This window comes from Dendroctonus ponderosae, unplaced genomic scaffold (genome assembly GCF_020466585.1).
Source record: "Dendroctonus ponderosae isolate FM_Combo_2020 unplaced genomic scaffold, Dpon_F_20191213v2 Dpon_F_20191213_10, whole genome shotgun sequence".
In the NCBI taxonomy this organism is placed as follows: Eukaryota; Metazoa; Arthropoda; class Insecta; order Coleoptera; family Curculionidae; genus Dendroctonus; species Dendroctonus ponderosae.
This window is the reverse complement of record NW_026017111.1, coordinates 3,688,647-3,701,551: the sequence shown is the minus strand read 5'-3', so window position 1 is coordinate 3,701,551 and position 12,905 is coordinate 3,688,647. Positions and strand designations below refer to the sequence as shown.

The 12,905-nt window shown below is 39.8% G+C and overlaps 1 protein-coding gene across 1 annotated transcript in view; it reads left to right on the top strand.

Moving 5' to 3' along the window:
• Positions 1-12,905, top strand: part of LOC109534903 (serine protease inhibitor dipetalogastin) — a 46,174-nt gene that overhangs the window by 1,032 nt on the left and 32,237 nt on the right. The gene's annotated exons all lie outside the window — the stretch shown is intronic.

The following is a 12,905-nucleotide window of genomic DNA, read 5'->3' as shown; positions in this document are numbered from 1 at the left end:
ATGCGCGTTTGAAGAGCCCTTATGATCGAAGCGCAAGTTTGGAGGAGCGTAAAAAGTGAATCCAGAATCCAAGTTTAGCGCATTTTCTTTGGACATGGAGTTTCGACCTTAAGAAAGACTAGGAATACATATCAATTGTTTTGCTAGAGTGGTTTGGAAGTTGTGAGCTTTTTGCCAACCGCTTGCGCTTTTTGAGCGTTTTGTCATTTCAGACTTTAGTTTGCCGGTTTTTCAAAAAACAACAGAAGCTTGCATTTAAATCAAATTTCATCTACTTAAAGCCGCAGTCTTTATTAAGATTTTCTTAAAAATTTCAATAGCCTGCATGGTCTGCTTTGGGAGTTGCAATTTTTTATGCATCCTGATGCGCGTTTGAAGAGCCCTTATGATCGAAGCGCAAGTTTGGAGGAGCGTAAAAAGTGAACCCAGAATCCAAGTTTAACGGATTTCTTTTGTGCATTCAGTCTTGACCTTGCGAAATATTGGGAAAAAATATTAATTGTCTTGCGCGAGTGGTTTGGAAGTTGTGAGCTTTTTCCCAACCGCTTGCCCTTTTTGAGCGTTTTGTCATTTCAGACTTTAATTTGTCGGTTTTTCAAAAAACAACGGAAGTTTGCATTTAAATCAAATTTCATCTACTTAAAGCCGCAGTCTTTTTTAACATTCTGTTAAAAATTTCAATAGCCTGCATGGCCTGCTTTGGGAGTCGCAATTTTTTTTGCATCCTGATGCGCGTTTGAAGCGCCCTTATGATCTAGGCTCAAGTTTGGAGGAGCGTAAAAAGTGAACCCAGAATCCAAGTTTAACGCATTTTTTTGGACATGGAGTTTCGACCTTAAGAAATACTAGGAAAACATATCAATCGTTTTGCTCGAGTGGTTTGGAAGTTGTGAGCTTTTTGCCAACCGCTTGCGCTTTTTGAGCGTTTTGTCATTTCAGACTTTAATTTGTCGGTTTTTCAAAAAACAACGGAAGCTTGCATTTAAATCAAATTTTATCCACTTAAAGCCACAGTCTTTAGTAACATTCGCTTAAAAATTGCAACAGCCGGCATGGCCTGCTTTGGGAGTCGCAATTTTTTTGCATCGGGATGCGCGTTTAAAGCGCCTTTATGATCGAGGCTCAAGTTTGAAGGAGCGTAAAAAGTGAACTCAGACTCCAAGTTTACTGGATTTTTTTGGACATGGAGTCTTGACCTTGCGAAATACTAGGAAAACATTGCAATTGTCCTCAGGTAGTGGTTTGGAAGTTCTGAATTTTTTAACAACTGCCTGCGCTTTATCATTTCAGACTTTAATTTGGCAGGTTTAAGAAAACAACCGAAGCTCGCATTTTTATTAACCTTTATGAAATTGAAGCTTTAGACTTTAGTAACATTCTATTAACAATTGCGACAGCCTGCATATCCTGCTTTCTGAGTCGCAAGTTTTTTGGCATCCGGATGCGCGTTTCAAGCGCCATTCTGATCGAGGCTCAAGTTTGGGGGCGCCTACAAAATCAACCGTGGTTCGTAGTTCACCGCATTTTTTTTATCATGGAGCTTTCATCTTTATTAATAGTAGGGAAAATTATTAATTTTCTTTATAGACTAGTTTGGAAGTTGTGAATTTTCTACCAATCGCCTGCGCTTTGTCAATTCAGACTTGAATTGGCCGGTTTCTGCAAAAAACACCGGAAGCGCGCATTTAAATGAAATTGATGAAGCTTCATCCTTTGTTAACACTTCGTGAAAATTGCAACTGTTTGCATAGCTTTGCGAGTCGCAATTTTTTTGCATCCCTTTTAGTCGAGCCTCAAGTATGGAGGCGCGTAAAAATACAACCAAAAATCGAATTACACCGAAATTTATTTAAAACGGAGCCTGCATCTTCACCAACACCTGAAAAAACTTTCAATTGTTTTGATGGATTGGTCTGAAACTTGGGAATTTTTTAACAGACGCCGGCCCTTTTCGACCGCTTTGCCATTTCAGGCGTAAAACTCAACGAAAGCTCGCATTGAAATAAAATTTCAGCAACTCGAAGCCTCAATCTTAGTAAGACGATTTCCAAAATTATCAAGTAATTCCCAACTCTCAGCCAATTAAGACCCGAAATTAATAAGAGAAAGACTGAAACCGACATTCCGGTGCCCAAAACGAAGCTCTCCCGTCCGCAAGCCCGCTCATGCATATTTATAAGTTTCAGGTGCCTATAATTCGCTCCCAATATCCCGAGGGAAATAAAAATAAAGCCCCCCCGGAAGGTCTATTGAAAGTTTACGACTCCGGTGGGATTATAGGAAAATTGTTTATTCAGCCTGAACTTTCAGTGCTTTTTCGTGTTTCTACAACAATTTAGTAGCCGTGATTATGCAAAAAAAAACAGTGAAGAAATTTACACTCTTGAGTTTAAATGGTAACTCAATCTAACGTGTTTCCCTGCCCAGCCATTAGGGCTCTGCTTGACCAGGAAAATGGAAAAGCTCGTTTCCTTTTCAACGGCCCACACAGAGCTCCTTTATAAGCTTGCTCTGTTCGGGATATTATGGGGGGTAAAAGCTGGGAGCTCAGCGTTATCAAAGGCAAAGAAAAATGTTGTTTGCACACATAAAACACTTGGCCTTTTGCCAGCGGCAGCAAAAGCAACAGTTGCAGGCAACATTTCCGTTTGGGCAACAATTCTTTATAATTCTACTAAAGAAGCACAGATTTTGGATTTTGAATGAATGTCACCAAACAATCTCCAACCGAAACTGGCTTTACCCGTTTTGCTGTGTGGATCATGCAGGGAGGAACGAGACAATTTAAGCTGGAAAACTTCGGTACTCACGCATACAACAAGTGATTTTGCAAGCAGGCAATCGGAAAACTTTCCCTCCAGTTGGCGTCAACATGATCGTACTTTTCCAGCAAACTTTTTTGCAAAACAAAATTGTACATGTCGTCGATCTGGATCGAGGTGGCGCACTACACAGCACTGATATGCTGCCGCTCTGGACTCATCCAGCTATGGATAATCAACTATCAGTGCTCCAAACAGGAACAGCGTGGACGTGAGGCTATTTTTAACCGAACGGGAAACACGGATTGGGCCCCATTTCCAATCAAATGTGCAGTTCGAGCTGGTTGAGCGCCCTTTTGATCATCAACTGGTATAGTGACGAGTTACCATTACAAAGAAGCTAAATATAGTTTATTCTCGAACGCTCGAGTTGGTTGAGATAAAAGGCCCCTTTGCATCGGGTTGAATATTCGGGCAATTTGTTTTATTCTGAATGGGAGTATTGGATATAGAGACCAACTAGTGCAGTTCAGACTAGTCAGGAAAATTGCTAAATTAAGCAAAAATACGCCAGGAATTAAAAAAAAAACCAACGGCGCGTCGTACTCTAAAGGATTATGCAGCTTGACAAATGCGCCTTTGATTATTGGCTATTTTTGCTCAGTAAATAGCTTCTGAAAACCTCGCTATCGTTCGGAATCTGAATTTTTAGCAGGTTTCAGCCCAAACTTTCCCTCCACCTGTGTAACAATTGCAAATGGGTCTCTCAATTGGTTTTGGAGCTGTGATTTTTTAGTGAGTTACGGAAATACTTCCATTTTAGGTTTAAAGGTTTGGGAAAAATCAACCAATGCTCTAATTGCATTAGTATTTTCCACCGGTTTAGATCAAATATTGCAATTTGCAGCTGTAGAATCTCATGTGGATTTTTTGCGTGGTTTGAGAGTTTAAATTTTTTTGAGCTGAACCAATTTTTGCCAGGATCTGCAAATTTCACGCCCACATTGATGGCCGTGAAAAAATCATCCTAAGCTCAAAATCCAATGAAATTTTCGGGAGGTTTAGCCAAATTCTTCCTGCAAACTGTCAAAAAATTTCAAGTTGTTCGGTCATTTGTTTTAAAAGTGGTCAATTTTTAAGCGCGCCACGCAAGTTTTAAGACTACTTCGATTTTAAGTTCGAGTTTACGGGCTTTTGAAAAATCAGCCAATTCTCTGATTTTTTAGATATTTTCTGTGATTTTAGGTCAAAGCTTTGTTTTCATACCACCAAAATTTGAAGTTGCTATTTTCAATAATTGGGAATTTTGAATTTTTCTTGAGCTGCACTGCAAGTTACTAGGATCCGGACTTTTCAGGTCCAAGTTGAACGGCTAGCGAAAAATCATCCAAAGCTCCAAATCTAAGACCAATTTTCCAGATTTGTAGCCCAAACCTACTGCCAAACGGCCAGAAAGTTGCAAGTTAGTACTTCAAATGGTTTGGGAGTTGTGATTTTGTATGCACGTGCAACGTAAGAGGAATCCTTCAATTTTAGGGCCGATCTTAAGGGCTTCTGAAAAATCAGCCCATACCCTCAACCACAATGTTCAATGGCTTCCGAAAAATCAGGCAAAGCTCCGAATCTGATTAAACTTTCCTACTTTGTAGCTCAGGCCTTCCGACTAATGGCATGAAAATTTGCAATTGCTTCATCGACTTGTTTTGGGAGTTTTTTTCAACTTCAAGCGAAAATTTCAGGAGTTCTTTAGGGCGGTTGGTTTCATTGATATTTTCTCACAGTTTAGACCAAAGCTTCCTTTGTCAAGCGTAGAAAACTTCAAGCGGCTTCCTTTTGAAGTTTGGAAGTTCACATATTTTGTTGAGCCACCACGCTCAAATGCGAATGAAAATTTCTCAGCTTGCATCCCAAATCCTCCGATTTACTGGGAAAAATTGCTGCTTCAGTGAGTTGGGGAGTTTGGAAATTTTCTGGCGCTTCACGGCAATTTCGACGATTTCGGATGCAGCTTTTTTAATTAAACCAAAGTATCAATTAGTATGGAACCAAAAAAGTCGCTTCACTTGTCTATAAAGCCTTTTGTGCCTCAAACAAATTTCCATTTTAAAACATGCGAGCTTCTAAACTGAGCGTGCATGGGAATGAAAGCAAATATTAAATTCGCGTATCTCGAACGACAAAAAGCGGAAATTTATTCTCCACTTTGAGCTTTCGGGATGTCAGCACTCCTGCGATCCTCCAGCTCTTTGTTTCCCGTTCAACTCTTTCAAGCAGTGTCGCAGATAAAATTCCCTCAACATATTTTATGGGGAAATGCCGGGGGTTTTCGAGTTATTGTTAGCATGCTGTTCGGTTCTTGCTGGGATGGCCGGAAATGTGAGTTTCCATTTCCCGTGTTACCTACGTAAACGCCCTCGCTTGAATTCTAATACAAAATCAATTTTGCCGCTTTAAATCTGTGTCTTAGTGATACCTCGATGTGCCGTAATAAGCAGAATTAAGTTGGCTGGGAATTAATTCGCCACCCTGCAAGCAACGCGAAAGAACAAAGAAGTTTACTAATTGTTTTATTAAAGATTAATCTTGTTTGTTATTGATTCAGTTCCTTTTATAAAATTAAATTTCTCATTGGCAGGAAAACGACAGCAACGTTCCATTAAAGTAAATAATTTACAATTGAACAGAAACATTTCCTGCATGGAAAAAAGTCACTGTAGAATAACTTTTATCCTCAAGCAGACCAGTTTAAAGTGGCACCAAGAAATCGATTTTGCGAGGAACTTTCAAAAAGTTAATTAAATTGCAGTGCTTTTCTCTTTTACCCAAAGGATCGATCCAGTGAGCAAAAAAGTCCATTAGTTTATTGAAAGTCATAGAAGCAAGGGTTTTCTAGTGTCCAAAATAAAATTCGATAAGTTTCAATCGCTCCTTGGAAGTGGTTTCGAAAAACTTCCACCCTTCTGAGCAACGAATTATTGCGCTATAATCGAACTTCTTATTTAATTTGAAGTTAAAGTCCCTTTTACATCGCAGAAATTCCAGTCCTCTAGTTCCAGAAGTGCTTTCAAGCTGGGAAGGTTTTTGGTTGAGATCGCAAAGTTTCGTGCTAACCAAGACTGTTGACAAAAGGAAATTTAATGAAACACGCTTATTTTTTTATTTGGAAAGTTGATTTTCGGGTGATTAGTTACCGGAGGTCATTTTAAAAAATAGCCCCAATTACAGTTTCGTATCTAAAAAAATCTATTTAGATTGGTCAAATGCACAGCAATGGGGGAAAATTGTGCATTTGAATGAATTATAAAACTTACTTATGTACTTACGCAACAAAACATCCCATTTCTTTGCGTGTGTGTTGAACAATATTTCTTTATTCAAAAAGCCAATTCAAGTAGACGTAAAAAAGTCACCTTTCAATTGCACTGTTAAAGAATATTCGAGTCAAACTCAAATCATGCTACTCAGCTTCAGACGAGCTTTACAAACTTAATTAAAGTAAACTGGGGGTTTTTAATAAAAACAGTTTTCCAGGCCTCAGCCACTTGCACTGTGGGCTCGTGCAAAAAAAAACAAGAATTCTAAAGCGATATTTTAATGAATTAGCAAAATGCCATAAACAGAGCGGACGACATGGACAATCATGGAGATCCAGGTCAAACAATTGCGTGGCTTCATGTAGTTTTACCGGCTGTTATTGTTCAGGAAAGTCTTTGTTTTCTTGAATTTTTTCGTTTTGTGAACGCTTGCTTTTGTGCTGTCGACGTGTTTTATCATTAGCGTTCTGGAGACACAGTCAGGTTTTTTTTGGGTCATCCAGGGCAAATTTCTGTCTGTCCTGGATGGGAAGATGTACATTTTTAACTAAGGGCAGATTAAAAAATTTGACAAAATTTCCCAGATGGAGCTACAAAAGTCATTCTCATATGGCGCCACGACATATCCTTGTTCATCGTTAGTGGAATTTTCAAGTTTCCAACTCGCCTGCGGTAGGAGATACGATTAAAAAAAAAAGGGTTGTGCTATGACAGAACTAACGTCCATTGCTCGTTTGAAAAATGTCCCAAAATTTCCCTGATGGTGCTACAAAACTCGGTCTTACGGGGCATCAAGAATCATCCTTTATCTATCGTCGGTGAAATTTGCAAGTTTCCAACTGCCCTCGATTGGGAGACACGATTTTTTAAAATAAGGGTTGAGCTATTACAAATCGAGCGACCATTGCCCGTTTGAAAAATTTCCCAAAATTTCCCAGATAGAGCTACAAAAGTCGGTCTTACGGGGCATCAAGAATCATCCTTTATCTATTGTGGGCGAAATTGGCAAGTTTCCAACTACCCTCAATTCGGAGACACGATTTTTTTAAACAAGAGTTGCACCATTACAGAACAAACGTCCATTGGCCGTTTGAAGAATTTCCCAAAATTTCCCTGCTGGAGCTACAAAAGTCAATCCTATGCGACGTCAAGACCCAACCCTTGCCTATCGTTAGTGAAATTTTCAAGTTTCCAACTCTCCTCTAGTGGGAGATACGATTTTAAAAAATAAGGGTTGAGCTATTACAAAACGAACGTCCATTGCCCGTTTGAAAAATTTCGCAAAATTTCCCAGATGGAGCTACAAAAGTCTGTCTTACGGGGCATCAAGAATCATCCTTTGTCTATCGTGGGCGAAATTGGCAAGTTTCCAACTACCCTCTATTGGGAGACACGATTTTTTTAAACAAGAGTTGCACCATTACAGAACAAACGTCCATTGGCCGTTTGAAGAATTTCCCAAAATTTCTCTGCTGGAGCTACAAAAGTCAATCCTATGCGACGTCAAGACCCAACCCTTGCCGATCGTTAGTGAAATTTTCAAGTTTCCAACTCTCCTCTAGTGGGAGATACCATTTTTTAAACTAAAGGTTGAGCTATTACAAAACGAACGTCCATTACCCGTTTGGAAAATTTCCCAAAATTTCCCAGATGGAGCTACAAAGGTCAGTCTTACGGGGCATCAAGAATCATCCTTTGTCTATCGTCGGTGAAATTTGCAAGTTTCCAACTGTCCTCGATTGGGAGACATGAGTTTTTTAAATAAAAGTTGCGCCACTACAGAACAAACGTTCATTCTAGGTTTCAAAAATTTCGCAAAATTTTCCAGATAGAGCTACAAAAGTCAGTCTTATCGGGCATCAAGAAACGTTTATTATTTGTGGTCAGTAAAATTTTCAAATTTCCAGCTGTCCTCCGATAGGAGATACGAATTTTTAAATAAGAGTTGCGCCATTACAAAACAAACGTTTGTTGCCCGTTTGAAAAATTTCTCAGATGGAGCTACAATAGCTTCGTCGGGCTTCAAGCAGCACTTCTTGCCTAGATTTGTGGTGAATTGCAAGTTTCTCGCTCTGCCCCTGTCGGAGATATCAATTTTTAAATAAGCAATAATCCTTCATCAAGGGTTCATCTCTGGTTATGAGTAAAGTCCCTTTTATCCACTTTGCGAAGTCAGACAATGAACAAAGTTAATTCATTATCCGGGCTTGCGATAGTGGGTTCTATCGACACATGAAGGGCCAATTTAGCTACAAACTAACCCAAACTTTTGCAAAACCACAGGCAAACTTTGCGGGAATTTAAAGCCGAAGAATTTACGATCTACCCAACATACAGGGTCGATAGCTGATTTGACCCAAATTTATAAATCTTCATTTTGCAATGAGGTTGAAGAGCAATTAATTGCGGTTAAAATCGATTGGAATGTTCCGGCCCCCAATGAGCAAGAAAAGTGTGAATTGTATCGAAACTAACGTGAATAAATGCAGTGCATGTTCGAAGAGCTTTATCTGTTTTGGCCGCTGGCGATCTGAAAATTATGCTTGGGCAGATTCAACATAGATTTGGGGTAATTTAGAGCCCCCCAGTACGGTGTTTCAGTTTACTTCTTCGCCCTGAAGACTCTCCCGATCGCAGCTCAAAGCTCCAATTCTTGTTTCTGGTTTATGCGACTGCATTTTTCACAATGCTGGTTTAGGAAAATACTTTGGCTGGGTTTTTCTATTAAACCGTTAGCCTGAGTGCAACTGCCGAGGCAAAACTGACGGGTTTTAAAAATGTATCAAAAAATCCCTGTGGAAGGTTCAAGTGCGAGTCTTTCAGGGTTGATAGAGCGCAATCTTTTCTATAAAAAGCTTCCTGTCGCACTTGGTTTTGCGCGAGCTCTTCAAGCTGCAATTGCACCTTTTCATCCGCTAATCTCGTTGAATTTTCCTCCTTTCCTTTGGACTCTCTGATTAATAAAGCTGCTTACTAAAAAACTCGCTAACTTCGCGCTGGCGAGATTCAATTTGCTCAACTTCAGCGCGTGAACTTTATAGATGAAGAAAGCAGATCCTTGAACTTTCGCAGTGAAATAAAGTTCTTTATTCGTCTGCCGCCCAAGTTTAACCATCCTTTGTCTGTTGCGTTTTAAACCACATCAATTATAATTCCCTGCAGTTTTAGTTCGCAAGCCAAAGGCATGCCTGCTGCTATTGCTGCTATTTTAGGTATTCCGCAGAAGGAACTCCATAAATTACAACAATGCGAACTGAGTGCAAATGTAAAACGATCAAAAACCGTCCACATATTTCCACTGGTAAAGTCGGGCCAAATATATCATCTATATTCCTTTGTGCCATTCTTGCACGCGACATCATTTTAACTATGCAGCAGACTTTCCAGCAGTTTCAATTCGCAGGACATCGGCCATCTGCTGGCCTCAGCGATTTCGATTTATTCAATTTGCATTTTGCTCGGTTGCCCCAAGAACGGTTTCCGCCTCATGGTGAAAGTAAACTAAATTGCATTTTCCATTGCTGTGGAGCTTTGGAGACGGGAAATTTTCCACTTACTGCCGCTTGAGCGGCAGAAAACGCTTGACGAATCTCGAGAGCCCGAGCATGTATTTATACGAATAAAATGTTCGATTTTTATTCATTTATATATTGGGGGCTTTGAATTTTTTCTGTTAGCTGGAGCTAAACAGGAGTGATTCACAGTTAGCGTCTTTGTTACTTTGCAGGTGAAAGTAGAATTTGATCGGGTCCCAACCCTGGAAGTTTCACTTCTTGAGGCGGTTTTCTAGAACTTTTTCACATTTTCAATCCGAGCTTTGTTTACTTATTGGGTCAATTCCCCGACGATTTATAAACAATTCAATCACCCCGTTCCAATAATGGTCTGATTGGCCAACACGCAATGGGAAAATTGTTACTGCCGAACACCAAATTGCTTTCAGGTCTTCCCTGCATAATTCAGCAGCAAATTGAACTCTTCGAAGTTGCATGCACATGCAATTTCTATGCTAATCACTGTTGTAAAGGTGATTTGAAACACATTAGGATAACAATGTGATTTCATTGCTATTTGATGAGGAATTGGAGAGTTCGATTTAATCCCCCTTTAATCTTAGAACCGAAAATTTCCCTGTTGTGTATGCGGCTAGTGTAAATTGTAGCATGTTTAAGCACAACCGGGGRGTTTAMAGGCAGAATGGCTCACAAAAGCAGGAATTTTAGACTTTAAACTGCAAACTTCCACTATACATTTTCTGCGATCAAATGCTGCAGGTTTACAGTCTAAAACCTTATCGATTCAAGTCCYAAAACTTCCAGCTTGACTTAAAAAATTTAAAACTTGCTGCAAAAAAYTGCAATTTTTGAAAGCGTTTGCCTGGAAAAAAGACATTTCAATATAAAACAGCTTATTTGTTGGAGACTAACTGCTAAAAGCCCCCGTCCAAAACTCCCACGAGTTCCAGTAAGAAAACCTGATTTCAAAAGCAATTAGAAAGTGAACGAGTTTATTCTTTTGAAAAGTTTCCTGTGTACTTAGCCGCTCTGAAACTTTGCACTCAAGTCGCCTCTAATGTTGCAGACTTTAAACGGCGCTAAAACCTGCTCACGTTGAGCCGTTTTTGGCGAAAATCCTTTCTGCCCTAAATATTCACAATGGAGGGTTCAGGTTCGAGCGACTGGCACAAATAACACTCTGAACGCAGGCCAAAAGATTCCATCAAATATTGATCCTGCGAACTTGAAATCGGGGAAGTTTACCTTCCTGCCACTTGAGCCATGAGATGTCAAAAGAACTAGCGGGGCTTTTTTGGGAGGCACATTGAGCAAAGGGAAACTTGAGCTGAAAGGCTTTGAACCAGGAATTGGACAAAGGTACGTTAAAAAATGGCTGAGGAAGCTGGATTTTCACTGGAATGTTCACTGCTCGGTTCACTAAACGGTCAACTTTCACGAAACTGCCGATTTTCTCTTTTTTATGGTGAATCTGCGCCTAAAAACTCCGAAAGTGTTTCGCATTTTAATCGAAACGCGCATTAAATGCCTGATTGCTTTATGCAATCCGCAATGTTCAACCGTACATTTGGTGTCCAGTGTGCAATAATTAATGCAGAATGATTATTTCATGTTATTCTGCTCGGTTTAATGCATAGAATGGAATTTAAAATTGCTTCTAAATCATTTCGCAAACAGCAAACAGAGTGCGGTTTGCTCAATCATGTTATAGGATGATTTATAATCATGATTTTAGTCATGTTGGGTTGGAAAATTTGTTAGTTGTTGCGTGAACATTGGAGTATTTTGGTTGAAAATTTCAAGTTTCCATCCAATAGCTTGAAGCAATTGAGGACAACTTTCCAAAATATTTAATCTAATATGCGACTTACCTGGAATTACTGGAAGCGACCGAATTATTCGACCTGGATCTTCGGCTTTTGAGGCTGTCGCCCCTGTTGACAATTCCCTTTCCCGTAATGGAAAAATGCCTCAACCGGTAATATTCCTCCTCAACGCCGGTGTTGGGCATGGAAGCCACACGGGAGCGCTGCTGCGGCAGACAAAGATAATTCGGCCTTCCGGAGGATCGGCCCGGAGTTTTCACCGATTGCGACCGGTTATGATGAGGACTTCCGTATCTGGAATAATGGTACATTAAGTTGCCATTCTGGTTCGATGCGAAAGTCTTAAAACGAAAGGGTTTGTTGGATTGGCGGAAATTGCAAATATTCGGTTCTTGTTGACCTAATGCCAATCTATGTATAGAAAAATTGCATTATAAGTTGCCGCTACTTCAAACCACTACCAGCGAAATTATAAATGTGTTTTCCAGTTGGCCAGCAATCGGAAAACAAATCGTAAAATACGACTATTTCCACCCTGCAATGTGTACCTATTCGTAGACTGAAAATACATCAATTCCGGTCGGAAAATAAATATCAAGGTCTAAAAATAAAATAATTGATTCTCTATCTGATTGTGTATACTTTTTTCTTGAAGCTTGAAGAATAACATTTTGTAGTATACACAATGGGGCCATCGTTCAATTATTATCAGCTATTTCGCTTTTAAAATACTTTGACCAGCATACATCTTCAGTACAATTTTGACAACAATCGAACGTTTAACCCTGATCGATTTTTACAATTTTAATTTTTCAAGTGTCTAATTTTCGAATCACTTTGCGCAATTCCACGCGTATAACCGGCGATTTACCGCTTGTAGGCCTGTCAGTTTGACGACAATTACATGGCGCTGTCAAAAAATGGGCCTACTATACGAGCAATCGCGGGCTAATCCGGAAACTTCCATGCACGGTATTGGGAAAGCGAGCTGAATTTACCTTTTGAAATTGCCCCAAATACGGTGTGCAAACAAAACTATCACTTTAGTTACAAATTGAATCAAATTATCGTTGCTTATCGCAACAAATCCTAGAATCTGATAAGTTTTTCGAGCTTTTAGGCCGCTGTCGTCTTCCTGGGCGTTTTTAGAGTGGCGCTGCTTCGAACAGAACAGCTCTGAAGATGTAAGTTTCCCGGGCATGCGAAACTTTGGACAAAAATTATTTGTAGGTCCATTTCAGTATTCATGGGAAATAACCGAAAGAGCAGCTGAATAAATGCGCGAAAGCCTTTCTGGCAGCATCAAGAGCGGGCAGTCTTCCTTTGCGCATATCTCCAACAGCGACAGTCTGCCAGAAAAAGTGTCTTAAGCAAAGTGGAAGACGATAAAAAACACTATCGGACGGTATTTTTGGTTTTTAATGATCAGCGGAAACAACTGAGGCATCAGGTAAAGAAGTGCGCGAAAGTCTTTCCGGGGGTTTCAAG